General features: G+C 36.3%; 2 pseudogenes; both read right to left on the reverse strand.

Moving 5' to 3' along the window:
* Nucleotides 1-233: 233 nt before the first annotated feature.
* On the reverse strand, nucleotides 234-12,286 carry LOC121984039 (annotated as a pseudogene).
* Nucleotides 12,287-16,644: 4,358 nt separating this feature from the next.
* LOC121984008 lies at nucleotides 16,645-26,926 on the reverse strand (annotated as a pseudogene).
* Between the last annotated feature and the right edge of the window lie 403 nt (nucleotides 26,927-27,329).

Consider the following 27,329-nt stretch of genomic DNA (forward strand, 5'->3'; position numbering starts at 1 on the left):
ACCGCCGACCCACCCTTGACAGATATCACAAAATATTTTTATCATTTTATAATAATATACATTACATTTCTAATAAAAAAATAATAGACACAAAAAAAATATAATCACACTTAATTAAAGATTCCATGCATAATATAAAACTCTTTTACCACACATAGTAATATAATATTAATTTCATTACATTATAAATTTTATTGCATTACAACTTTAATTATATTATCGCAGCCTTAATGTAAAATGAAATGGAATGGAATGAAATGCATGGTTTCCCAAGACACTGAAGTGTGGGAAAAGCCAACACATTCAGTTGGTCGGCATTTAGAGGAAGGAGACATCTCCCAAAATTTCACACGAACAAATTATTTTGACATTAGGAAGAAACAAAACTCGAATGAAATGAAACATCTCCCAAACAAGAATGTGAAAGAAGAAGAAAAAACAGTGGCACAACAAGATTATACTGTGAGATAGGATAGTAGTTCTTCAAAGTCGAAGACGAGCCAGTTAGATTTTGCTGCAACTGTTTCTCGCAACTGAACACCGGCATAGCATATGAATAAGTCGGCGCCACCAGGCCCCCGTGCCTTGAGAATAACACAAAAAAAAGAGAAGTTGAAACAAAAGCATATCATTTTGCAGAGCGATGAATAGAAAGAATGAACTACTTGGTTCATGAAATGGACAAAGAATAAACTACTAATATCTGTTCCTGAATTCATTAACAGAATAAATGTTTTATTTGGATTCGATTGTTAACCCGATTGGCCTGTCCCGCTCAACCAGCCACCACTCTACTATCGTGTTCGCTCAGCCCCTAGCTTACTGAACTTTGTTCATTTGTAGTATGTGTTATTTCCATAGTTGAATAAATATATGTTCCTGGAATGTGGAATGGAATAAGGAGCATGTATTCCTTCTAGATTTAAAGATAGAATTTGATGTTTTCAATTCATTTATTAGTCACACATAGGAATGCTTCATTCATGAGAATTCAGTCTATTTCTCTTTCTTGCATGATGTTTTAGAACATTTCAAAAAGGTGAGCTTATGGATCATCCATTTTGTATTTCCCTACTGAAATGCTAATATATGAGAAACCAGAGGTACTAAGTGAAATTATTTGTAAGAAATTGTGTGCCAGATAAGTAGATACATATGGCAACCCAACCCGAACTCACAGGAGATTTATATGTCTATTATACTCTCAAGGCTAGGCAATGGTTCCAGCCATTTGAACTCCAACCCCATTGGATAAATGCCTATTCGTTTAACTTCAATTTCTCTCAGGTTCTTTTTATTCATTGACTAAACATAAATATTAAATACTGATATAATAAGACAGAGCCTTTACACAAATCAAATACTTTGTCATATATTCAAGAAGTATTATTGCTAAAATCAAAATCCTAAATACACTCGTAAGTTATATTTTTCTGTCATGAGAGATTAGTCTTGCCAAATGGCATCTCAACATAAGGTGGAACAATAATTCTCGTTTAAAATTCTTCACTAAGATACCAAACAAAAAGAACTCTATTCACCACTCAGCATGGGAATTTCAAGGATAATCAGAAAACTTAGTCAAAACTATTAAATGCTAAACTGCAAAAGATAATGTGATTGACTGAGATACCTCAAGATCAGTGGCACCATCTCCAATCATAACCAATGATCTGTAATCTTGCACCTGCATATACAAAACAAGGATTCAGACATACCGGGTGTAATTATGTTTGATGAAATGAAGAAACTACTTTGACCTTTCGTATCTGTTGTACAGCTGTTGCTTTTCCGCCACTTCTCGAAGTAGGCTCTCCAACATCAAATCCAGCAAACTCACCAGAATTTCCAAAGAGTAACTGATTTGCAAAGACGTTCTCAAGAGGTATTCCAAGCTGCAATGCTACAGGCTTCAAAAGACATTGTTTTGTTGTTTTCAGAAAGATGTTAAGGCAAATGAGAAACTATTAACTTTACATCTGTAATGCACATATTGTAGCATTGAAACAATCACATACACATCTTTACCTTCTTGACTGAAAATATAAATAATTGCTGAAAAGTGAAAATCCATATAGTATGACATGCCAAAATAATTAATATTATGTGTCGAAAAAGGATGGATAGAATGAGTGATGGCTCACCCTTGAACGAGTGGCATTGAGTATTCATTACGATCTGATCTCATAGTTTTAACCTATGATGTGACTCTATTATGGTGCAAAGTCAACACTATAAGAAACTCAAGGAACAAATACACAATAGCCACATCATGTGCAGGTGTAAACTGTTGGAAATGGGGTTAGTGGGGAACGTGGCCCATGTTCCCCACTACACATAATGTAGAACATATTTTCTACATTGGTATCAGAGCGCGTAGTTTGTTCTAAATGTATGTGCGATCTCCTGTTTAAAATTGCTGCCGTGAACGGCGTCCGTCTCCGTCTAGTTTTGCCGTAGCCAAGCATATTGCGTTCATGTTGCAATCTGCTACAGTCGTCGGCATCAAAAGCAGCTGTAATCAACGTCAGTTGAAAGGTCTCGAATGAACAATCATGGAGTTTGTCTCTGTGTGTTGGCCAACGGCGTACTCGAGGCTGCCTTTGAATTTTCTGTACAGTGTTCGTCGCTGTGAGGCTGGCTGCAGAGGGGAGGTGATGTGCCGTGACCAGCGTTCGTCGCTGTGAGCGGCGTGCGTGGCTTGAGCGGCCTGTGCAACGTGGGCAGTTGCGGAGAATTCGGCAGAATAACGAAGCACAGTGCTTCGTGTGAGATAAAGTTTGATTTTGAAAAATCAAATAATAAAAAAAAAACGTGAACGAAAATACAGCATGCATATGAAATTAAGAAACATAATATGCTTATGTTTTTTAATTAAAGTTTAATTTTTTGTTTGCCAAATGATGCATCATTGAAATATGCTAATGCAAGCTTATTGTTTCATGCTAATGTATGCCTACTGTAGCATTTTTTTTAATTTGGATGCATGCCTACCGTAGCATTAATTTCAATTTGGGTGCATACAGTAATTAATTGAAAATAAGTTCAATTAATTTTATCATTAATGATAAGTGATCAAAATAAATTTTGGTCCATTTAGACCCGGTTTAAGTATAAATCATTAGTTGGTTTAACTGAACCAATTTGGTCCAAACCCGAAATTAATTTGGGTTGATTAATTGGACTTGGACCAAATATGATCAAATGACCAGATTTGTTCTAATGGGTTAGATTTGATCAAAACAATTAGATTTGTTCTAATTGGTCAGACTTAAACCAATGGCATTGGTTTGATCAAACGGATCTGAGTTTGATCAATAAGTCTAAAATTGGTTGAAATGGACTTATAGAAAAATTAACAGAACATAGGTACAAAAATCCCTGTCCAATTAGATTAGTTCTAATTAAGGACAATGGACCAAGCTTAGGATCTGGATCCCTAATCAACTGATCCAATGGGTTTGACCAATTAGATTAGTTCTAAATGTCGACTTGAACTCCTGAAAATCGAGAAGATTTGTTTTTCTTGATTTTTTTTATGTTGGTACTATGCCTGTATAAATTGAAATAAGCCGGTTTTGTACTGGTTAGTCGGTTTTGTACTGACTTATTTATTTTCAATTTTTCAGATGGCACGGACGATTACCACATTGACTCGTCGCGAAGTGCGACGAAATCAGCTCAGGGAGGAGATTCAGGAGATAGAGTATAACTCTGCTTATGGAGTCGATGGACACATTGGACGGCTTGATGATCTGTTTTGGAAACTTGAGCGAGAAGAGTTTCCAGTCCTGGACAGTTATAGGATTTGGGCTTTGATGCAATCATTGCCAGAAAATCCTAGGATGATAGCAGACTATATTTGGGGGTGTCATCAAGGACGCGTCACATATTCTGTATTATGTGAGGAGCTGCTTCATCATATGACTGAAGAGGATCCGGAAGAGTTCGAAGAGGACCCGGAAATGATCGAGGAGGAACCAGAAGAGGATCCAATTGTGGATCCAAAAGAAAATCTTGAAGCTGTCATGCCTGGGATTATATTACCCCAAATGAGTCCAGGCTGAGAGGGATTATATTAGCCACTGCACTAGTGTCTGTCCTAGTGGGAGTGGTAGTTGCCTATCTAGTTTATTAAAGTTCTGTTATTTTTATTGTCGTTTTGTATGAACAATAGTTAGTCCATTTCATTCATGTCAGTTGGTTATATGTTAACAATTTGCAGCATAATTTTATATTAATGATATGTTCATTTATTTATGCTGTTTGCTTGACATGATACATGATTAGTTCATGATGTATTAAATGATTAGTTCATTTAATTAAAAAAAAAACATGATATATTAAATGATTAGTTCGTTTAATTAATGAATTCATAATATTATAAATGATTAGTTCATTTGTTGGGATGTATGTAATAGAATTGATTAATATTAATTTGATTGGTCATACGGATGATGAGTGAAAACATAGTTGTCACTTGATTTTGTAAACCAACTCAAAGTAATATTAAGTCAATCATAAATTGCATACATATGATATATGATATACACTGAATACTAAATAATTTGTTTATTTATGATAGATTATGGCAACCAAAAACATAATAGCTGAACTCAACAAAGGTAAAAAACTTAATGGGGATAACTACAAGATCTGGCACCTCAAGATACAATATGTACTTGAGGAACAAGAAGTTCTAGAGGCTGTAAATCAGGTTATGGAAGTACCTGTAGATGGTCCCACTGCACAACACAGACGAGATCTTGATGCCTATAAGGCATGGAAGAAAAAGGACTCCACTGCAAAGGGTATATTGATTAGTTCAATGGTAGACGACCTAGCTTTTGAATATGAGTCATATCTTACGGCTCATGAAGTCTGGGTTGCCCTTAAAGAAAAATACAGTGGAGTAAGTCTGAGCAAGCTTCGACAGCTGACAATTAAATTTGACAGCTACAAAAAGCGTCCGAATGTGTCAATGGTTCAACACCTCAGGGAGATGTCGAACATGATTCGGGAGCTTAAAACTGCTGGTCATGAGTTGACTGATGAACAACAGGTTCAAGCAGTTATACGTTCACTTCCAGATTCTTGGGAAACCATGAAGCAGACCTTAACTCACAGTGAGAGTATCAAGACTTTCACTGATATCTCACGCCATGTAGAATTGGAGGCGGAGAGAGTTGAATCCGCAAGGATTTCTGGACAAGCCTATGTGGCTAAAGGTTCTGTAGGATCATATGGATCCAAGAAAAAGAAATGGTTCAAGAAAGGGAAGGGAAAGAAGAAGGAAGCTGCTGGTGTGGGACAGGGCCCAATCAAGAAGATAGTCAAGAAGACTGGAAAGAAACCTAAAAACAAGTTGACTTGTTTTAATTGTGGCAAAAAGGGCCATTTTGCTCGGGAGTGCACTGAGCCGAAAAAGGTAAATCCAAGTGTGTCTTCTTTTCAAGAGCATTTTGTTGCTAGTTCAGTGTTGTTAGCTGATTCTTATCCTTTGTGGATTATAGATTCGGGAGCAACCAACCATGTAGCTCGGGAACGAGTTACATTTGTTGAGTATCGTCGGGTACCAGCTGGCAACAAGTGGATCTATGTGGGAAATAATGCAAGAGTTGAAGTCAAAAGAGTCGGCACTTGCAAACTCAACCTACGTGGTGGTAGAGTTTTATTTCTACATGATGTCCTGTATGCTCCTGAAATTCGACGGAATCTTGTTTCCGTTACGTGTCTTCTTGATTTAGGGTATTGTATTAATTTTTACAGTCGGTCTGTTGAACTTAAGATTGACTCAGTGTCAATCGGATATGGTTATTTAACAAATGGTTTTATGGTTCTTGATGTAGAACCAGATGTCAATTATGCTATTGATGGTTGTTTTTCAAACATTGCTTTAACTAGTGATGCAGATATAACTGATGAGGTTTGGCATGCTAGATTAGGACACATAGGACAAGAACGTATGAATTGATTAGCTAAAGAGGGTTTATTGGGCACTCGAGCTAAGATTCAATTGTCTATATGTGAGCATTGTCTTGCTGGAAAAGCAACTAGGAAACCATTTGGTAAGGCTATTAGATCTGAATCAACATTGCAGTTAATTCATTCGGATATTTGTGGTCCAATGAATGTGAAGGCTAGACATGGAGCTTCCTATTTCATTACATTTATTGATGATTTCTCTAGGTTCGGTCATGTGTATTTGATTTCTCACAAATCCGAAGCATTAGATTGCTTCATTCGTTATATGAACGAAGTTGAAAATCAAACGGAACGTAAAGTTAAAGCTTTACGCACTGACCGTGGTGGGGAGTATTTGTCTGATATGTTCAAGACAATATGTAATGATAGAGGGATTATTAGACAACTGACAATCCCTGGAACTCCACAGCAAAATGGGGTAGCAGGACTCTTCTTGAAATGGTTAGGTCTATGATGGCGCAAGCTAATTTGCCAATCTCCTATTGGGGAGATGCATTATTAATAGCGACCTATATACTTAACAAAGTGCCTTCAAAGTCAGTTCCATCTACCCCATATGAACGTTGGACAGGTAGAAAACCAGATTAATCTGAGACCCTGGGGGTCAGCTGCTTATGTTCATGATAGTTCTCACAAGTATGGAAAACTAGGGCCTAGAGGTAAGAAATGTATCTTTATAAGATATCATGAGACCTCCAAAGGTTATGTTTTCATAGGTGAGCAACTAGATGGAACTATCTCCGAAATAGACTCGAGAGATGCGACTTTTCTCGAAACAGAGTTCCCAATCAGAGGTGATGTTGATAAAAATGTTCCTCTATTTGAGGAGGATGAGATATTATCAACAAGAGAGGTGTCAAAAGGGATACCTGAGTCTAGTCAACCGAGTGGGAGTGATATGCCGAGTCATGAGTTGACTTCTCAACAACCCAACTTACGGAGAAGTGTTCGTAAGATCAAACCTAAGAAGAGGTTTGATATTGAGAATGAGGCATTGGTTACACTTCCAATTGATGACGACGAGCATCAATCCATTGAGGATGCATTGGGATGTAGAGTTAGAGAAAAATGGAAAGCTGCAATGGTTGAAGAGATGGAGTCCATGATTCAAAATCATGTTTGGGACTTAGTCGATCTTCCTCCGGGCCGAAGGGCTATTGGGAATAAATGGATTCTCAAAATAAAGAGGAAAGCAGATGGATCGATCAACAGATACAAAGCTCGTTTAGTTGCAAAAGGATATACCCAAATGGAGGGTATTGACTTTGAAGAGACATTTTCTCCCGTAGTGAAATTTGTATCAATAAGAGTTATTTTGGCCTTTGTGGCACATTATGACTTAGAATTACATCAAATGGATGTAAAAACCGCTTTCCTTAACGGTGATCTTGACGAAGAAATCTATATGGTTCAACCAGAAGGTTTCATTGCTGAAGGCCAAGAGCAAAAAGTATGTAGACTTAGAAAGTCTATATATGGGCTAAAGCAAGCGTCAAGACAATGGAACATAAGATTTAACGAAGTCATTTTATCTTATGGTTTCGAGATGATCAATGAGGATCATTGTGTTTTCCTGAAAAGGGAAAAAGGAAAATATGTCATTTTATCATTATATGTTGATGATATGCTGATAGCTGGAAATGACATAGGATATGTGAATGAAGTCAAGAAGTGACTGTCATCACAATTTGATACAATATAGGAGAAGCTGAATACATCTTAGGGGTGAAGATTATAAGAGATCGTTCTAAAAGACTTTTGGGTCTGTCACAAGAGTCTTATATAAATAAGATGTTACATCATTTCAGCATGTCTAATTGCAACATAGAACATACACCTATTGTGAAAGGTACTGTGTTGAGCAAGAGTATGTGTCCTAAAACTCCAGAGGAAATAGCTGAGATGAATAAAAAACCATATGCCAGTGCTATTGGTAGTTTGATGTACACTATGTTGTGTACACGTCCCGATATCAGCTATGTTGTGGGCTTGGTCAGTCGCTTCCAGTCAAACCCAGGACCGAGACACTGGAAGGCAGTAAAAAGGATATTCAGATATCTGAAGGTGACAACAGATTATTATCTCTGTTTTCAAGGATCAGATATGAGTCTGAAAGGTTATTCAGATATAGATTGGGCTGGAGACCTGTATGATAGAAAATCCACATAAGGCTATGCATTCTTGCTAAATGGTGGTGTCATCTCTTGGAACAGCAAGAAACAAGCTTGTGTAGCTTTGTCGACTATGGAAGCTAAATATGTGGCATGTTCAGCAGCTGTGCAAGAAGCAGTCTGGTTGAGAAGGTTTCTGAAGCATCTGAAAATTGCTGAGGATAGTGGGAGTCCAGTAACTGTCTACTGTGACAGTCAAGCTGCAATAGCTTTTTCCAAGGATCCCAAATATCACAGCAAAGGCAAGCATATAGAAATTAAATATAATTTTGTAAGGGATATTGTGGCTAAAAGAAAAGTCATTCTTGAGTATGTCCCTACACGTGTTATGCTTGCAGATCCTTTTACTAAGCCAATGACTAAAGAGTCATTTAAAAAACATGTAAAGTCTTTGGGACTTCGTAGAATGTAACAATATTGAAATAACAATCAGACTTTGTGTTATGATTATGTCATTTGCCATAATTTATTCAGTGCATATGTTGTATTTGTTACATTCATGTAAGATCTCGGTGAGCATGTTGGCAGGTGGAGATTGGTCCACTCACATGGACAATCAACTCTGTTTGTTAAGTACAAATAGGGGTAAGACCGTTACTTATGAAACAGCTTACGTAGCTGAAATTATGAAATTAGAGACAGATTCATAAGTTGAGGTTGCCTTGATAATTGTGTCAAGATGAGATCATTTATGTGTAAATAATGATCGAAGTAAATGAACCCACCATTTACTAAACCTATTGAAAGCCAGATTAGAATTCATATGTTGAATTCAGGATTAGACGTTAGGTATGTCTAGATCGAAATCTGTACGATGTTAAATTTGAAGACAACATGCACTCTTTTTCGTAAAGAGAATAACATCGTAGCATGTGATTCATACCACATGTGCTATTGCGACAATAAAGGTTGTAGGAGAATGAATCCTTGTTTCTCTACTATGTGAGACCTTTGAGATTATATGTTAATCTCAATTTTTGCCTTAGTGACTATTTAGCTGTCTACTTGAAGTTTTGATCAGTGTCTGCTACTTTAGCGTGTATCCTATGGCTATGGATGATTCGGTCTATGGAGCATAACTAGGAAAGCGACTGATTAAAATGAATTGATTCTAGCTAAAAAGGAAGATTAAATATATTTACATCTTTTGTTGTTATTCACTGGTCGACCCATTTCTGTTATGTACGGAAATGAATATGAATATTGGATATGGAACATGCTCATGACATAGTGGTCATTATAAGGGATTAGAGATGTTCATATCGATGTAAATGAAAATTATTTAATCTGGGTAAATAGCAAGACATGGATATCTTCAAGATAATGACTGTGTGTCACTTGAAGATTGGATGGATCCTGGATAATGGCTATGTGCCACCAGGAAAGTGGCTAAGTGCCATGTAGAGTGTGTCTCTAATTTATTTGAGCAGCTAAGCAAAGTGTAACAACTTTATTAGCATTGATTGCTCAACGAGCGGCTAAGTCAAGGTGTAACAATCTTTTTAGCAACTATCGCTCAGTGTGCTTGCTGTCGCACGAACCATTTTCTCTAAGTATGGATTGGATGTTCTCATATGGTCTATGTGACCGAACTCTCTAATAGTCTATGTGACTTATTAAGTCTTTGTGACTTACCTGAATGAACTAGTCTTAGTGACTTACCTGAATGAAAAAGTCTTAGTGACTTACCTTGGACGAGTGGGAGATGTTGGAAATGGGGTTAGTGGGGAACGTGGCCCATGTTCCCCACTACACATAATGGAAAAGTCCATTATGCCCCTAGTGTATTTCCCTATATAAAGGGGGTCCGTCCAAGGCTCAGGGTGGGTGAAATCGCGATCGTGCGACGAGAGTAAGAGGAGAACATCTAAAGCGGCGGGATTTGGTTTGTGGAATTGCGGAGGGCTTTCCGATCCTGTGATCGCTCTTCCGATAGCGAGCTTCGTCATTGTCGATTGCGGATCTGCGGGAGACCGTTGTAAGTTTTTACCGTATTTAATTAATTCGTCTATCATGCATTTAGATTATAAAATCTACATAAACAACCTTCCATATAGATAAGAAATGAAATAACAGCCACATTGGAGCAATTCTCTATCACTAACTAAAAGTAGATAGCTGGAGTAATTTTCTATCATCAATTACAAGCACATAACTGGAGCAATCCTCAAACATCAGTTTAAAGCAGATAGCAATTATAGATGCCTACTTTATAGAGGACATTAAAAAGCATACTTTGGCCAATAAGTTTTACACAAGGAGAGAAGAAAATGGAGAATTAGAGACACAATTGAAGAACGAGGAAAATAATATGAAAAGTTTTTGTGTTGAATCAGATAAAAAATAAGTTTACCCTTTAAACTGAAACTATATTTAATTGGTTAGATGTGGCTCCCAGGACTAAAATCAATAGGAAAAATGGTTAGTATCATGTTAAGCATAATGACACGATTCAAGTTTTTATACAAAAAAAATGTTGCCAAGTATGACCATACCAACTCCCAGAAGCAGGTTATACTACTAGCGTGTTACAATGTTCTTGAAAAGTACAAGTCAAGCAGCGTACATTGATCATTTGACGGAATCCTCCTGATATAAGATACACATCAATGCCTTTGCCCATCAACTTCTTGATCAATTCAGCAATGCCAGGTGAAATTCTGCACATCAAATGAAATGACTGAAACACGGCTAAGAGATTGTTTCCATTAGCACAAAAATTAGTAGATGATTCATAGATGATTGCAAATGTATATACATGCATCAATAAAGCTATGCAGTCATATTCCCTATGTGTCTAACCAAACAATTAATCAACAAAAAAAAATCCAAGTCAAATCAATCATAATTAACAAGTTGCCTTCTGAAATAAGACATCTTGGGCAAGATCAACAACTCAATTTATAAACATTGACTAGGAACAGCTGCATTGATAATCAAGTAAAGCATATGCATGCAGAAGTGCTAACTGAACTAGGAGACATTGTTGGAGCCAACAAAATAGAGGTAACATGATATTCTCATCCTGTCACTTTAAACCTATATAATTTCTTCAAACAGTTCACCATCTGTTTCCTTGTCAAAGTTAGTCTTCGCAATCTCACAAGTAGTCTTTTAGTGAAATAAAACATTTGCAGAATATTCTCAAAAGCAAGAATTTAGGGAAATATGGAAAGATAATCTACCAATTTCATTTTTAATGAAGTCAAATTGAAAACGCGGGCTTGAATTGATTTTAACATAGATTGTTTTCGATCAAACTTGTTGAATTATCATTGCCCAGTTTTAACAATATCGGAGTTACCTTGGAGGTCTCTTCTCCGGGAAATCTTGGACTTGCTTCAATCGAATAAAGAAAGTCTAGCAGCAAGAGCTTCCTCAAATGGTACTGAGCCATTCATAGCCCTTAATCATCACAAATAAGAAGTGAAGAAAATAACTTTATTTATTGGTGAATTTGAACCTACTTAATGACAAAAGGGGGGGAAAAAGTAATGACCGTGTAGTCCACTCTGCAACAGCTTTGCCAGCACCACAGAAGTCAGCAAGTTCATCAATACCCTCATCCAAGCAAACGGTGCTGTCCACATCAAAGCATACAGCACCAGCGCTATGCCAGATTTTGAGCACCTCTGCATTGTGTCAGGACAATTTTATACATGTTAAAAAAGCATATTAAAATTGTCCATTCCTGAACATCAAAGAGGTTTTGAGGAACCACCTTCAGAAGGTATAGCATTGACGAACTATGTAGTAGAGATGGTCTTTTCCGATTGCAGAGATGCAGCCATAATGAAAGAAGACTTTAAGCCTCTCCTAGAAGTTAAAGGATGCTTAGGTGATAATTTTGGTATCCTCAGAGGGTTGACTTGACGAAGAGGAGACGAACGGCAGTTGTAGCTCAAACAAATTGAGTGGACGCGAGCACTAAGCAATGCAGCCATCGAGCCAGCTGAGGCTAAAGATAAATAGCATATGTATGGGGGGAAAAAAGAAAAGAAAGTGAACGCAGAGAAATAAGTAGCAGTATTAAACATCGTAACTTTACCAGATCTAATGATTGCCTCAAGATGGATCAGTAATCATTGTTAACCGAAAGGAAGTAATCCAAAACCTCTGGAAATTGTGATCTTTAACTCTCAAAGTGGATGAAAATGCCGAAAAGAAGGACAAAACCAAGCGAATCGACTAGAAGAACAAAACGAAGCGAATTGACTAGAAGAACAAGATAAGACAGACTGAGATATAACAAAAATGACAGGAGCAGTAAAGAAATGGCAAACAAATAGAGTGAAACAACCCTATATCCTACAAAAAAAAAAAAAAAAAAAAGGCAGCCCGGTGCACAAAGTTCCCGCCATGCGGGGTCCCGGGGAAGGATCCATTGTACGCAACCTTACCCTACTTTTTGCAAGAGGTTGTTTCCAGGATTCAAACCTGTGACCTTTTAGCTACAACTTTACCATTGCGCCAAGGCTCCCCTTCCAACCCTATATCCTACACTTGACAAAATATTCAATACGTGTTGAACCCATGTGGAAAACTCATCAAGTAGCAAACCCAAAGAATTTTTTTATTTTTATCTTTTTTTCTTAAAGTAACTACAGCGAAATTTCATGACATATGAACCTCACATTCAGCAAAAATACAGAAAGTTGAAGTTGATGAACTTCTACCAAAAGGAAAAGAACCCAACAAATAGACTCCACCCTTAACTGCATAACAAATCTGGAGACAATTTCACAAGCTCTTAGGTCCCCAGACAGTGTGCTATGTCTCCATCTCATCTCCTAGGCTATTCCACCCCCATGTCCCCTAGCATATCGTTGGTGACATCACCCTCACCCGCACCATTTGCATCGTGAGTCTATAGACTCAGCAAGTATAATCCACTAGTAGGTACAAGTAATAAGAGGTAAGGCAAGGATAGGAATTAAGAATAAACATATTATGGAGCATGAAAATTTCTTACACATACAAGAAATCTAGCGTATATCCTACCAGGGAATGAACCTAAAGCACATGTGGTAACTATCATGAGGGCACTTTCATTTGGTCCATAATCATGAACTTTAAGGGTACAGTCTAGGATATCAATAATCCTATAGCCGAAGCCAACATACTTTGCAACATTATTCATATTTGGAAGAGCCCTCCCTGGAACCCATCCGAGACACCCATTTCGTACTATCACCACACATACACATAATCATCCAGAAATCTATAAATGATGAACATAATCTATTCTTACTACACTTTTGCAAGCATTCATGCATATACTTGTCAGACCTTATGGAGAAAAGGAAACATAATATTTTCACATGAGAAACACTTACTATATTCATATCATACTTCACAAAATAAACATGCATAATGCTTAAGCTAACTTTCACAAGAGGAACTACTTAAACTTCAAACAGTGCATAAACAATCTAAGCATCTTGAGATAGTAATGGAAGAACAACTACTTTGAAGGTGCTGAGTCCCAACCCAACAGATCTGGCCCGGAAAAAAAAATCCAGCCATTAGGAGATAGCCACCAAGTTATCGAAACCAATTCACAAACAACTATATCAATTCCATAAATTCGTTACAAGCAGTAATGAAACCAACACTGAAATTCACCCATTGAAATCGAATCAGAAACACACTGTTCTGTCCATATCTTTCAGCCAACAGTGGAGAAACGAGCACACATCGAAATCGAACCGGAAACACACAAATCCGTCCATAACATTCAGTCAACAGCGGAGAAACAAGCACATAAATCCGTCCATAACATTCAGTCAATGGCGGAGAAACAAGCACGTATTGAAATCAAGTTACCACTACCAAATTCAGCCTAAGAAATCTGAAACCTCCATAAAGAACAAGAACAAACTCACTCCGAAATAAACCACCAAAGCTGTACCAGAAAACCCAACTACAAGCGGAAGAGCAAAGCAGTATTGAAATCCATTCGCTACCTCCCAAATCTACTCAAGAAATTCGAAATCATCGCGAAGAAAAACATGAATCAAATTCGATTACAACCCATTGTGTCTGTTCCAGAATTTCTGAATCACCATAAAACAAAGCAATTATTGTAACCCATTCATTACCACCTATATCTGTTCTAGACAACTGAAAACCGCCGAGAAGAATGCTAACCCTCATCGCCATCAAATCCCAACCTTCCCTTCCCTTGGTCACCACCGAAAGGGGGCTTCCCAACCCCTTAAACATCTCTTCCCTTACTCCCAAATCCTTACCTAAGGAAGAAATCATACTTGCCTTCCCCTTTTTTTTTTGGATGTCGCTGTCGGGCGCGCAGGAAGAAGGCAGCCGACTGGTTGGATCGGAAGGGAAAAGTTTGAATTGCAGATGATTGGCGGTCGGCAGTGAGCAGTCGCAGCGGGAATCGGAAGAAGGGTTGTAGCTTGCTGCTGGCTCTGGGCTGCTCAGGAGCGGCGTGACAAGAACAGGGTTTAAATAGATCTATCCCCTTACCATAAATCATATAAATTTATTTTAAATCCTAAAATTTTTATAAAAATTTATAATTTAATTTCTTAATTAACATCGATTATTTTATTTTATTTTATTTTATTTATTTTTAATCTTGCTCGTGTTACAGAGAGATTCCTCCTAAACGATGCATGATACCTGAAAAGAAAATTCTTTTTATTCGAGGGTTAGCCGACCAACTTCACAAGATAGCCAAGCTTTACCTACTTATTTGTCAATCCTACAGGAGGATTCACAGGAAACCTAGACCGAACATGTATCAAATAGCTTCTCTACAAGGAGAAGTTAAGGACGAAAGCACCTGTTTCAAAATCTAACCTTTAGAGCGGATGATCTCGTCGTTCACTCAAGCAGCAGCGACAGCAACAATATCGCCGATGGAAAAAAGACACTCAGAACCAGTCGGATCGAATGGATCTTTACCCGATGGAGCGAGTGATAGAGCAAAACCAGAAAAGGAATCACCAAGGGAGGATCGGTGGATCAATGGACCGGGGTAGGAGAAGCGGAGGAAACGCGACGAAATAATTTCGATCCTTCTCTTTTAATCTTGGTGTCACCTTCCCTCCCAAAGACCCAAAGGGTCCATCAAAGTCAAAGGATGTGACAGGCTTTAAAAATAGTAAAGTAACGGGTCAACAATCGAACCAAACAAAATCCGGGCCAAACCCGGGGAGCCAACCAGCAATACCATCAATTCTATGGATTAATTGGTTAAAGTATTTGATAAAAAAATTTTAAAAAAACTTTTATAGGGAAAAATCTCCAATCATAATTTTAATTTTACATATAATCTTCAATTCTAAAAAACTTTATTTCACTTCCTGTATGTAAAATTTTATTTATTTTAATTCCCTCATGTAAATATTGTTATCTAATTATCCCTCAAATTTTTTAGGTACAAAAGGTCCAAAAATGAGTATAATTTCTCTTAAACTCAGTACTTTACACTAGAATCGAGTATATTTTCTATTAAATTGAGCATAATTTTCATGTTTTAATATAATTTCTCTTAAATTTAACACTATTTAAAGGAAAATCTTGTATATTTTCTATCCAATTAGTACAATTTAAAGAAAATCTAGTATATTTTTCATCCAATTGAGGTGAAAAAAGAATCATGCTTAATTTGATAGAAAGTATACTAAAATGAATATAATTCCTCTTAAAGTCGGCACTTTATAAAAGAATCGAATATATTTTCTATTAAAATTGACCCTCATTTTTTTGAAGTACAAATACTATAAAAACAAGTATAATTCCTATTAAATTCAGCATTTTAAACTAGAATCGAGTATATTTTCTATTAAATTGAGCACGACTTTTTTCTTACTTAATATAATTACTTCTAAATTCAACATCATTAAAAGAAAATCTAGTATATTTTCCATCAAATTGAATATCATTTAAAAAAAATCTAATAAATTTTTCATTCAATTGAAGTGAAAAAAAAAATCGTACTCAATTTAATAAAAAATATACTAGATTCTAATTTAAATTTAAGAAGAATTATACTTATTTTTAAAGTTTTTATACTTAAAAAGAAATGGTTTTTATACTAGATTCCCTAAAATGATTTTTATATTAGACTAGAGAATGAGAATGAAAAAAAAAAAAAATTCTAATGAAGAGTGCATGTAAAGTTATGTTTGACAATGAAGATTGCATGTAAATTTTCTCTTAAAATTATCAAATTAATATCTTATTATAATATGAAAATAAATTGATCGAAGAAGAAAATATAAAGAAAAGAATATTATTTATTTGTCAAATCTAATAGTCCCTCCTTGAATTTTCCTTCCAATAAAAATTAAAAAATAAAAAACTATAGATAAATGGATAGAAGATCTACCTTTTGTCCATTTTTCATTCCACCTGCCTCATCAAGTCCAACTTTGGCATGGGCAATTTAAGCATAATTCTAAACATAAATTAGAGGAACATCGATCATCCAACGACATCAATCAAGGAGTAACAACAATAAAGTTGAATGTTATCATCCAGCAAATCAAAATTTTATTAGAAAATTTAATATGCTTGAAAAAGGAAGACCCGGGAAATGGCTAACAGACTAAAGTTGCAACAGATCGAATCAACGGAAACAAGGGACCTGGCGATCACTTATCCTAGAGTTTCACCTGCAGGTGAAAATAGATTATAACTAAGAAATTTACAAGCTCGTGCCTGGTGAATCCAACCGAAGTGCAGGTTACATATTCGGTGATTCAGGTATGAAGGATGCAGATGCAAATCATCTACCTGAAATAAAGATAGAAAAAAGTTTAAACAAGTTGCTTCCATTAACTGCTTGAGTAACAAAAATATGTCTCGAGATTACAAAGAGCGAAGATACCTCCTACAAATAGTTAGTGCTGTATTCCAGATTATAGAGAATCTCTCTGCGTGTCTCTGCCCCCAGTCTGTACTTATATGTTTGGGCCAGAGATTGAACCTTTTCATCACTTTCGAAATCTAATTCCCGAGAGCAGCGTCTTCGTAGCTTCTTTAGCGATTCCTTTGAAGGAGTAAAACCTGCCTCGATCTGGAAGTACAGAATTCCAAATCTTTAACAGGTTGAAATGGGAATGAACATGGATCAGTAGGGTTCACTATGGGACTATACCATCTCGTCGATGACTGTGAGAGCAGCTTTCGGATCCCAATTGACTAGGTGAGCATCGACAAGCAATGAGTACGTCATTGCATTTGGTTTCACGCCCAAGCTCACCAAATGCTTAAAGACTTCGCTAGCTTCATCAGTCTGCCATCAATTATGGTTGAATTTATCACAAAGTGAAGTGTAACATGATAATCAGTGTTATGAAAGTAGATACTGATAAATGGGCCCCAGGCTATGCCAGTGAAACCTTTTTGAGCTTTCCAAAAGCAGACAGTAAAGCATTATAAGAATGTATGTTGGGTGTCAATCCAATCTTGTCACTGATGGCTCCAAAAGTCTCGTATGCTCGATCAAGATCCCATATGTTTGCACAACCCAATATCACACAGTTCAGAGCGGCAACAGATTTGAAAGGGGGATCTGCTTGACTCAAATTCTCCAGCTGAACATACACCTGTAAAAAATAATTCACATGAGTAAGAATATTGGAAATTCACAATACTCATTTACACCCACAGATGATACAGAGACAAGTTTGGGAGAGGTTAAAATATCCAAAATGATCCAACATTAATAGCCTGCCAATACCCCTGGACAGATTAGTAAAGAAAAGTATCCAGAGAATAGAAAGAATATGTTATTGCATTATTGGTTGTGCTGTTGCTCCCTAAAAAGTTAAATATTCTACTGATTTATAACTTGCCTCCAATTAGGGCTACCATAAAACTTGAGATAATTGGCCACAGGATACAACTTACAAAAAATATTTATGTCAAGATTCAGTTTCCTAAATTCCTAAATGTACACTTGACACAAAAAGAAAAGCACCAGAGCCACCACTGAATGATATACATATATATAATTAAGAAGAAAATGTCACTAATAAACACTTCTGTTTCCATACCGAATCCAATGTAGAGAAACCATTCTTGCAGCAAGCAACCACAACAGGGTATAAAGATGAAAAAGGAGAAAATAGTTCCTGATCAGTGTCTTTAGAATTCCCATACACAGTTTCAAATTCGTTGAGAGTAGAAAAAGCACGTTGCAGCTGTCCCAATGATGCATGTGCATATATCTTTGCAATGTATGCTTCAGGACTCGGGGCCCTCTTTCGACGCAATGAGCGTCGCAGAATTGACCAAGCAGCTTCTAAAAGTGTAGTCCACTGTTCTTCCCGCGGTGGTGAGTGCTGAGATGGCTAAACCTTCCTCTGCAGAAAGAAGAACTGGCGGTCTAGCATTCTCACCATGAGCAATCCATCGGGCCAGAAACTCGAAGGCGAAATATGCCAATTTACTATGATCTGCTTGCAAAGCTGCATCTGCAATATGGTTACACAAATTCCAGCTTGGGCATAAGGCTTTGTTTTGGTCTGTTGTCTGAAAGAACACCAATCAGAAAAACCAAATCAAAACAAACCACAAAAAGCTAAAAGTAAAAGAGAACAAAATTAATATAACAACGGTAGCAATAAACAGAAATCCATTGCAGGTAATGGAGACATGCCACAGTGTATTATACATTAGAAATAGCTTTTACTGCACAAAGATTGACTGAGTACCTTGCATCTCAATAATGGATGCTAGGTTGTCCAGCTTCCCAGCTTTAACACAACTCCGTACACAATCCATAAAGGCACTTAATGATATCATATAACCAGATTTTATAGTTAAATCCATATACTTCAATGCAGAATCTATCTGATTTGTTAGAATCAAAAGGCCAATTACCAAATTGTACGATTCATCATCTGGCATAATGCCTGTCTGTATCATCCTGAAGCCATTCAATTAACAATCATATCAAAAGGTAAAATCAAGCGAACAAATGGCAAAACTCCGTAGATGAATCTCATTTTGGATTGAACTTTTGGATGATTTTCATTTTGAACCGAACTAGTGGGATGGATGCCTCTGTAATCTTTTTGTTCTTTTATTTGTTGCAATGTTATAGAGATTTGGTTAACAGGCATCAAGGAAATCATACTGTTAATAAGTTTTTAATATATCTAGACTCAATCGTGATTGAAGTTCTTAATAATACCTACAAAGTTATAGTAAAATATTAAATTAGATTATACACTAAAACCTTCGAATAAATAATTTTTTATTACATTACCTAAAGTTGAATCAAATAATATTAGATTATACTTTATTCAACATAACCTGATTATATGAGTACCTAGTAATCATATAATTATAATTATAATTATACATGATAAGTTGAATCAAACGCACACACTACGTTTGGTGAGAAATAATCAATCTTATAATATAATCTTAATTACATTAAGATATTAATTATTTTACTTAGTATAATTTTAAAACTGTAATATAATATAATCTGAATTACAAAAGATAGTAAAATTTTACACTTCAGCATATAATCCAATTACATTCCAAGCTCAATGTTTAACTAAAATTTAAATATCAAATATGTCTTAATTTATTTCCTGCACCAACCGATTATCGCCGTCGTTGCCACTATTCACCGCCGACCCACCCTTGACAGATATCACAAAATATTTTTATCATTTTATAATAATATACATTACATTTCTAATAAAAAAATAATAGACACAAAAAAAATATAATCACACTTAATTAAAGATTCCATGCATAATATAAAACTCTTTTACCACACATAGTAATATAATATTAATTTCATTACATTATAAATTTTATTGCATTACAACTTTAATTATATTATCGCAGCCTTAATGTAAAATGAAATGGAATGGAATGAAATGCATGGTTTCCCAAGACACTGAAGTGTGGGAAAAGCCAACACATTCAGTTGGTCGGCATTTAGAGGAAGGAGACATCTCCCAAAATTTCACACGAACAAATTATTTTGACACGAGGAAGAAACAAAACTCGAATGAAATGAAACATCTCCCAAACAAGAATGTGAAAGAAGAAGAAAAAACAGTGGCACAACAAGATTATACTGTGAGATAAGATAGTTCTTCAAAGTCGAAGACGAGCCAGTTAGATTTTGCTGCAACTGTTTCTCGCAACTGAACACCGGCATAGCATATGAATAAGTCGGCGCCACCAGGCTCCCGTGCCTTGAGAATAACACAAAAAAAAGAGAAGCTGAAACAAAAGCATATCATTTTGCAGAGCAATGAATAGAAAGAATGAACTACTTGGTTCATGAAATGGACAAAGAATAAACTACTAATATCTGTTCCTGAATTCATTAACAGAATAAATGTTTTATTTGGATTCGATTGTTGACCCGATTGGCCTGTCCTGCTCAACCAGCCACCACTCTACTATCGTGTTCGCTCAGCCCCTAACTTACTGAACTTTGTTCATTTGTAGTATGTGTTATTTCCATAGTTGAATAAATATATGTTCCTGGCATGTGGAATGGAATAAGGAGCATGTATTCCTTCTAGATTTAAAGATAGAATTTGATGTTTTCAATTCATTTATTAGTCACACGTAGGAATGCTTCATTCATGAGAATTCAGTCTATTTCTCTTTCTTGCATGATGTTTTAGAACATTTCAAAAAGGTGAGCTTATGGATCATCCATTTTGTATTTCCCTACTGAAATGCTAATATATGAGAAACCAGAGGTACTAAGTGAAATTATTTGTAAGAAATTGTGTGCCAGATAAGTAGATACATATGGCAACCCAACCCGAACTCACAGGAGATTTATATGTCTATTATACTCTCAAGGCTAGGCAATGGTTCCAGTCATTTGAACTCCAACCCCATTGGATAAATGCCTATTCGTTTAACTTCAATTTCTCTCAGGTTCTTTTTATTCATTGACTAAACATAAATATTAAATACTGATATAATAAGACAGAGCCTTTACACAAATCAAATACTTTGTCATATATTCAAGAAGTATTATTGCTAAAATCAAAATCCTAAATACACTCGTAAGTTATATTTTTCTGTCATGAGAGATTAGTCTTGCCAAATGGCATCTCAACATAAGGTGGAACAATAATTCTCGTTTAAAATTCTTCACTAAGCTACCAAACAAAAAGAACTCTATTCACCACTCAGCATGGGAATTTCAAGGATAATCAGAAAACTTAGTCAAAACTATTAAATGCTAAACTGCAAAAGATAATGTGATTGACTGAGATACCTCAAGATCAGTGGCACCATCTCCAATCATAACCAATGATCTGTAATCATGCACCTGCATATACAAAACAAGGATTCAGACATACCAGGTGTAATTATGTTTGATGAAATGAAGAAACTACTTTGACCTTTCGTATCTGTTGTACAGCTGTTGCTTTTCCGCCACTTCTCGAAGTAGGCTCTCCAACATCAAATCCAGCAAACTCACCAGAATTTCCAAAGAGTAACTGATTTGCAAAGACGTTCTCAAGAGGTATTCCAAGCTGCAATGCTACCGGCTACAAAAGACATTGTTTTGTAGTTTTCAGAAAGATGTTAAGGCAAATGAGAAACTATTAACTTTACATCTGTAATGCACATATTGTAGCATTGAAACAATCACATACACATCTTTACCTTCTTGACTGAAAATATAAATAATTGCTGAAAAGTGAAAATCCATATAGTATGACATGCCAAAATAATTAATATTATGTGTCGAAAAAGGATGGATAGAATGAGTGATGGCTCACCCTTGAACGAGTGGCATTGAGTATTCATTATGAGTGGCATTGAGTATTCATTATGGTCTGATCTCATAGTTTTAACCTATGATGTGACTCTATTATGGTGCAAAGTCAACACTATAAGAAACTCAAGGAACAAATACACAATAGCCACATCATGTGCAGGTGTAAACAACCTTCCATATAGAAAAGAAATGAAATAACAGCCACATTGGAGCAATTCTCTATCACTACCTAAAAGTCTATAGCTGGAGTAATTTTCTATCATCAATTACAAGCACATAACTGGAGCAATCCTCAAACACCAGTTTAAAGCAGATAGCAATTATAGATGCCTACTTTATAGAGGACAGTAAAAGGCATACTTTGGCCAATAAGTTTTACACAAGGAGAGAAGAAAATGGAGAATTAGAGACACAATTGAAGAACGAGGAAAATAATATGAAAAGTTTTTGTGTTGAATCAGATAAAAATAAGTTTACCCTTTAAACTGAAAATATATTTAATTGGTTAGATGTGGCTCCCAGGACTAAAATCAATAGGAAAAATGGTTAGTATCATGTCAAGCATAATGACATGATTCTAGTTTTTATACAAAAAAAATGTTGCCAAGTATGACTGACCATACCAACTCCCAGAAGCAGGTTATACTACTAGTCTGTTACAATGTTCTTGAACAGTACAAGTCAAGCAACGTACATTGATCATTTGACGGAATCCTCCTGATATAAGATACACATCAATGCCTTTGTCCATCAGCTTCTTGATCAATTCAGCAATGCCAGGTGAAATTCTGCACATCAAATGAAATGACTGAAACACGGCTAAGAGATTGTTCCCATTAGCACAAAAATTAGTAGATGATTCATAGATGATTGCAAATGTATATACATGCATCAATAAAGCTATGCAGTCATTTTCCCTAAGTGTCTAACCAAACAATTAATCAACAAAAAAAAAATCCAAGTCAAATCAATCATAATTAACAAGTTGCCTTCTGAAATAAGGCATCTTGGGCAAGATCAACAACTCAATTTATAAACCTTGACTAGGAACAGCTGCATTGATAATCAAGTAAAGCATATGCATGCAGAAGTGCTAACTGAACTAGGAGACATTGTTGGAGCCAACAAAATAGAGGTAACATGATATTCTCATCCTGTCACTTTAAACCTATTTAATTTCTTCAAACAGTTCACCATCTGTTTCCTTGTCAAAGTTCGTCTTCGCAATCTCACAAGTAGTCTTTTAGTGAAATAAAACATTTGCAGAAAATACTCAAAACAAGAGTTTTGGGAATATGGAAAGATAATCTACCAATTTCATTTTTAATGAAGTCAAATTGAAAACGGGGGCTTGAATTGATTTTTAACATAGACTGTTTTCGATCAAACTTGTTGAATTATCATTGCCCAGTTTTAACAATATCAGAGTTACCTTGGAGGTCTCTTCTCCAGGAAATCTTGGACTTGCTTCAATGAAGGGTTGAATAAAGAAAGTCTAGCAGCAAGAGCTTCCTCAAATGGTACTGCGCCACTCATAGCCCTGAATCATCACAAATAAGAAGCGAAGAAAATAACTTTATTTATTGGTGAATTTGAACCTACTTAATGACAAAAGGGGGAAAAAAAGAAACGACCTTGTAGTCCACTCTGCAACAGCTTTGCCAGCACCACAGAAGTCAGCAAGTTCATCAATACCCTCATCCAAGCAAACAGTGCTGTCCACATCAAAGCATACAGCACCAGCGCTACGCCAGATTTTGAGCACCTCTGCATTGTGTCAAGACAATTTTATACATGTTAAAAAAGCATATTAAAATTGTCCATTCCTGAACGTCAAAGAGGTTATGAGGAACAACCTTCAGAAGGTATAGCATTGGCAAACTGTGTAGTAGAGATGGTCTTTTCCGATTGCAGAGATGCAGCCATAATGAAGGAAGACTTTAAGCCTCTCCTAGAAGTTAAAGGATGCTTAGGTGATAATTTTGGTATCCTCAAAGAGTTGACTTGACGAAGAGGAGACGAACGGCAGTTGTAGCTCAAACAAATTGAGAGGACGCGAGCATTAAGCAATGCAGCCATCGAGCCAGCTGAGGCTAAAGATAAATAGCATATGTAAGGGGAAAAAAAATAAAAAAAAGTGAACGCAGAGAAATAAGTAGCAGTATTAAACATCCTAACTTTACCAGATCTAATGATTGCCTCAAGATGGATCAGTAATCATTGTTAACCGAAAGGAAGTAATCCAAAACCTCTGGAAATTGTGATCTTTAACTCTCAAAGTGCATGAAAATGCCGAAAAGGACAAAACCAAGCGAATCGACTAGAAGAACAAGATAAGACAGACTGAGATATAACAAAAATGACAGAAGCAGTAAAGAAATGGCAAACAAATAGAGTGAAACAACCCTATATCCTACACTTGACAAAATATTCAATACGTGTTGAACCCATGTGGAAGAGTTATTAAGTAGCAAACCCAAAATTTTTTTTTATTTTATTCCTTTTTTTTTAAAGTAACTACAACGAAATTTCATGACATATGAACCTCACATTCAGCAAAAACACAGAAAGTTGAAGTTGATGAACTTCTACCAAAAGGAAAAGAACCCAACAAATAGACTCCACCCTTAACTGCATAACAAATCTGGAGACAGTTTCACAACATGCTCTCAGGTCCCCGGACAGTGTGCTATGTCTCCATCTCGTCTCCTAGGCTATTCCACCCCCACGTCCCCTAGCATATCGTTGGTGACATCCCCTCACCCGCACCATTTGCATCGTGAGTCTACAGACTCAGCAAGTATAATCCACTAGTAGGTACAAGAAATAAGAGGTAAGGCAAGGACAGGAATTAAGAATAAACATATTATGGAGCATGAAAATTTCTTACACATACAAGAAATCTAGTGCATATCCTACCAGGGAATGAACCTAAAGCACATGTGGTAACTATCATGAGAGCACTTTCATTTGGTCCATAATCATAAACTTTAGCTAACATACTTTGCAACATTATTCATATTTGGAAGAGCCCTCCCCAGAACTCATCCCGAGGCACCCATTTCGTACTATCACCACACATGCACATAATCATCCAGAAATCTATAAATGATGAACATAATCTATTTTTACTACACTTTTGCATGCATTCATGCATATACTTGTCAGACCTTATGGAGAAAAGGAAACATAATATTTTCACATGAGAAACACTTACTCTATTCATATCATACTTCACAAAATAAACATGCATAATGCTTAAGCTAACTTTCACAAGAGGAACTACTTAAACTTGAAACAGTGCATAAACAATCTAAGCATCTTGAGGTAGTAATGGAAGAAACTGTGACCTTGTGTCCGGTACATGCCCTTTAAAAGTAAAATACTTATAATCTTAATTACTTCTTCTTTAAATGCCTTGGCATTTTAATAGACACCTTGTGTGCAAAAATCCCTAAAGTCTGGACTTTGGAATTTACTTAAGGCCTTGGCCTTTCTCTTTCTTTTCTTTTTCTTTCTTTTACTTGTTAATACTTCTAAAAGTATTTAATAGGATTCTCATTTTTCCACTAGAATACATGGCTGTTCATGCATATTAAAATAGCAAATGAAAACAACTTTGAGCTCACTAATCATGCTATAAAATAGAGCAAAAGAAAGCAACTTTGAACTTACTAATCATGCTATAAAATAGAGCAAAAGAAAGCAACTTGGACTTTCTAAACATGCTGTAAAATAGAGCAAAAGAAATAGAGCAAAAGAAAGCTAACTTGGACTTTCTAAACATGCTGTAAAATAGAGCAAAAGAAAGCAACTTGGACTTTCTAAACATGCTGTAAAATAGAGCAAAAGAAAGCTAACTTGGACTTTCTAAACATGCTGTAAAATAGAGCAAAAGAAAGCTAACTTGGACTTTCTAAACATGCTGTAAAATAAAACAAATTCAACTACCAGGCATGCAATGGAATCTAGAAAATAAAGGAATCATTGCTGCATGGAATTAACAGAATATCATGCTTACTAACTCAACACAAAAGGATCTAATCTGCTATGAATTGGTGGCTGTTCTTGCCCATGAATATGCACAACAGAACTTAACGGTAAGCTTCAAAAGAAATCAAAAATTGGTTTGCTACAAATCCTGATAAGTCATGATCAGAATGCACAATGGAATTGAGAGTGCAGGGACCAAGCTAGTATCACATTGAGGAAGGCTATCTACTCCAAGGGAAACATCTAAACTTACCATAACGTTATATAGCACGATCATGCTAACTGTACAGCAGGAAATTCAACCAAAGAATTCAAAATTAAACCTCTAAGTTCCAAAACTGTACATGCTTGTTAAACTACAAGGAAAACAAAACTGAAAAACTCTATAGATAGGCTGATCTAATTACAACCGAAACTAGGATTTTGCAGCCACCTACTCGTGAAATCTGCTGTAGCATGAAACAACCCGAAACCTGTAAGGCAACAAGTTGATCCAATCGATTCTGCCCACAAAGGTAACAACAGATAATTATTTAAACATGAAACTCAAATCATAAGGCTGAGGAGTCTAATCCACATGCCTAATCCTTCACGTTCTTAATCTAGAATCCCAAACTACCTAGAAGATGTAGTGCAAAACACAAAACTCGTGTAGAAATTTAAATCATCAATTCACGGCAGAAATCTTCAAAAACAAAACTCTTCCGAAAACCAATCGAAGGGAACTACTCCTACTGCAGGTGAGAAGCAACTCACCGAGCGTTCTTGGACTTACAACCGATCGGGACGAACTCTAGGGCTTCGGATGAAGCTTCAAATCCGGCGATCCTTCTGTGCCCGCGTGCTCCCCTCGACGAGCCGACCTCAAGGAGGTGAAGAAACCTCTCGGAAACCCTGGTCGGCGCCGGAGATGATCCCTAGTTCCGTCGCCTCTTTCGCCCGAGAGCACCGCCGCGCGCCGTCGCGAGAAGCAGAGGAGAAAAGGTTCGGGTGAGAAGAAGTTTAGGTTTCAGGAAAACACTTAACCCTTTATAACCTACGATTTCTGCCCTTTACTATAACTTAAATACAACTCGCTACATAATTGTTTAACAAATCACACGCAGCACAGTTGGTTGGCTGCGTTCTGCATATGGAGCGGCTCGCGGGTTAAAGTCTCGGCGGCAACCATTTTCTTTCCTATTTTAAACGTTCCAACTATAGCTAAAATATATTTCTCTCCATACTTGGTTAGCAAAACCCGCGTAGCTCTGCTGGTTAGGCAGATTTTGCTTGGGTCAGTCCAACACACGAGGTCATGGGTACGAATCTCACCTTCAATGATTTTTTTTTTAAACTTCTTTCTTTTTGTAACCCTACTAAACGACCTCCAAAAATTTCGTAAAAATTCCTAAAAATCTCTAGAATATTTTAAAAGTATT

Source organism: Zingiber officinale, chromosome 5B, assembly GCF_018446385.1.
Source record: "Zingiber officinale cultivar Zhangliang chromosome 5B, Zo_v1.1, whole genome shotgun sequence".
NCBI lineage: Eukaryota > Viridiplantae > Streptophyta > Magnoliopsida > Zingiberales > Zingiberaceae > Zingiber > Zingiber officinale.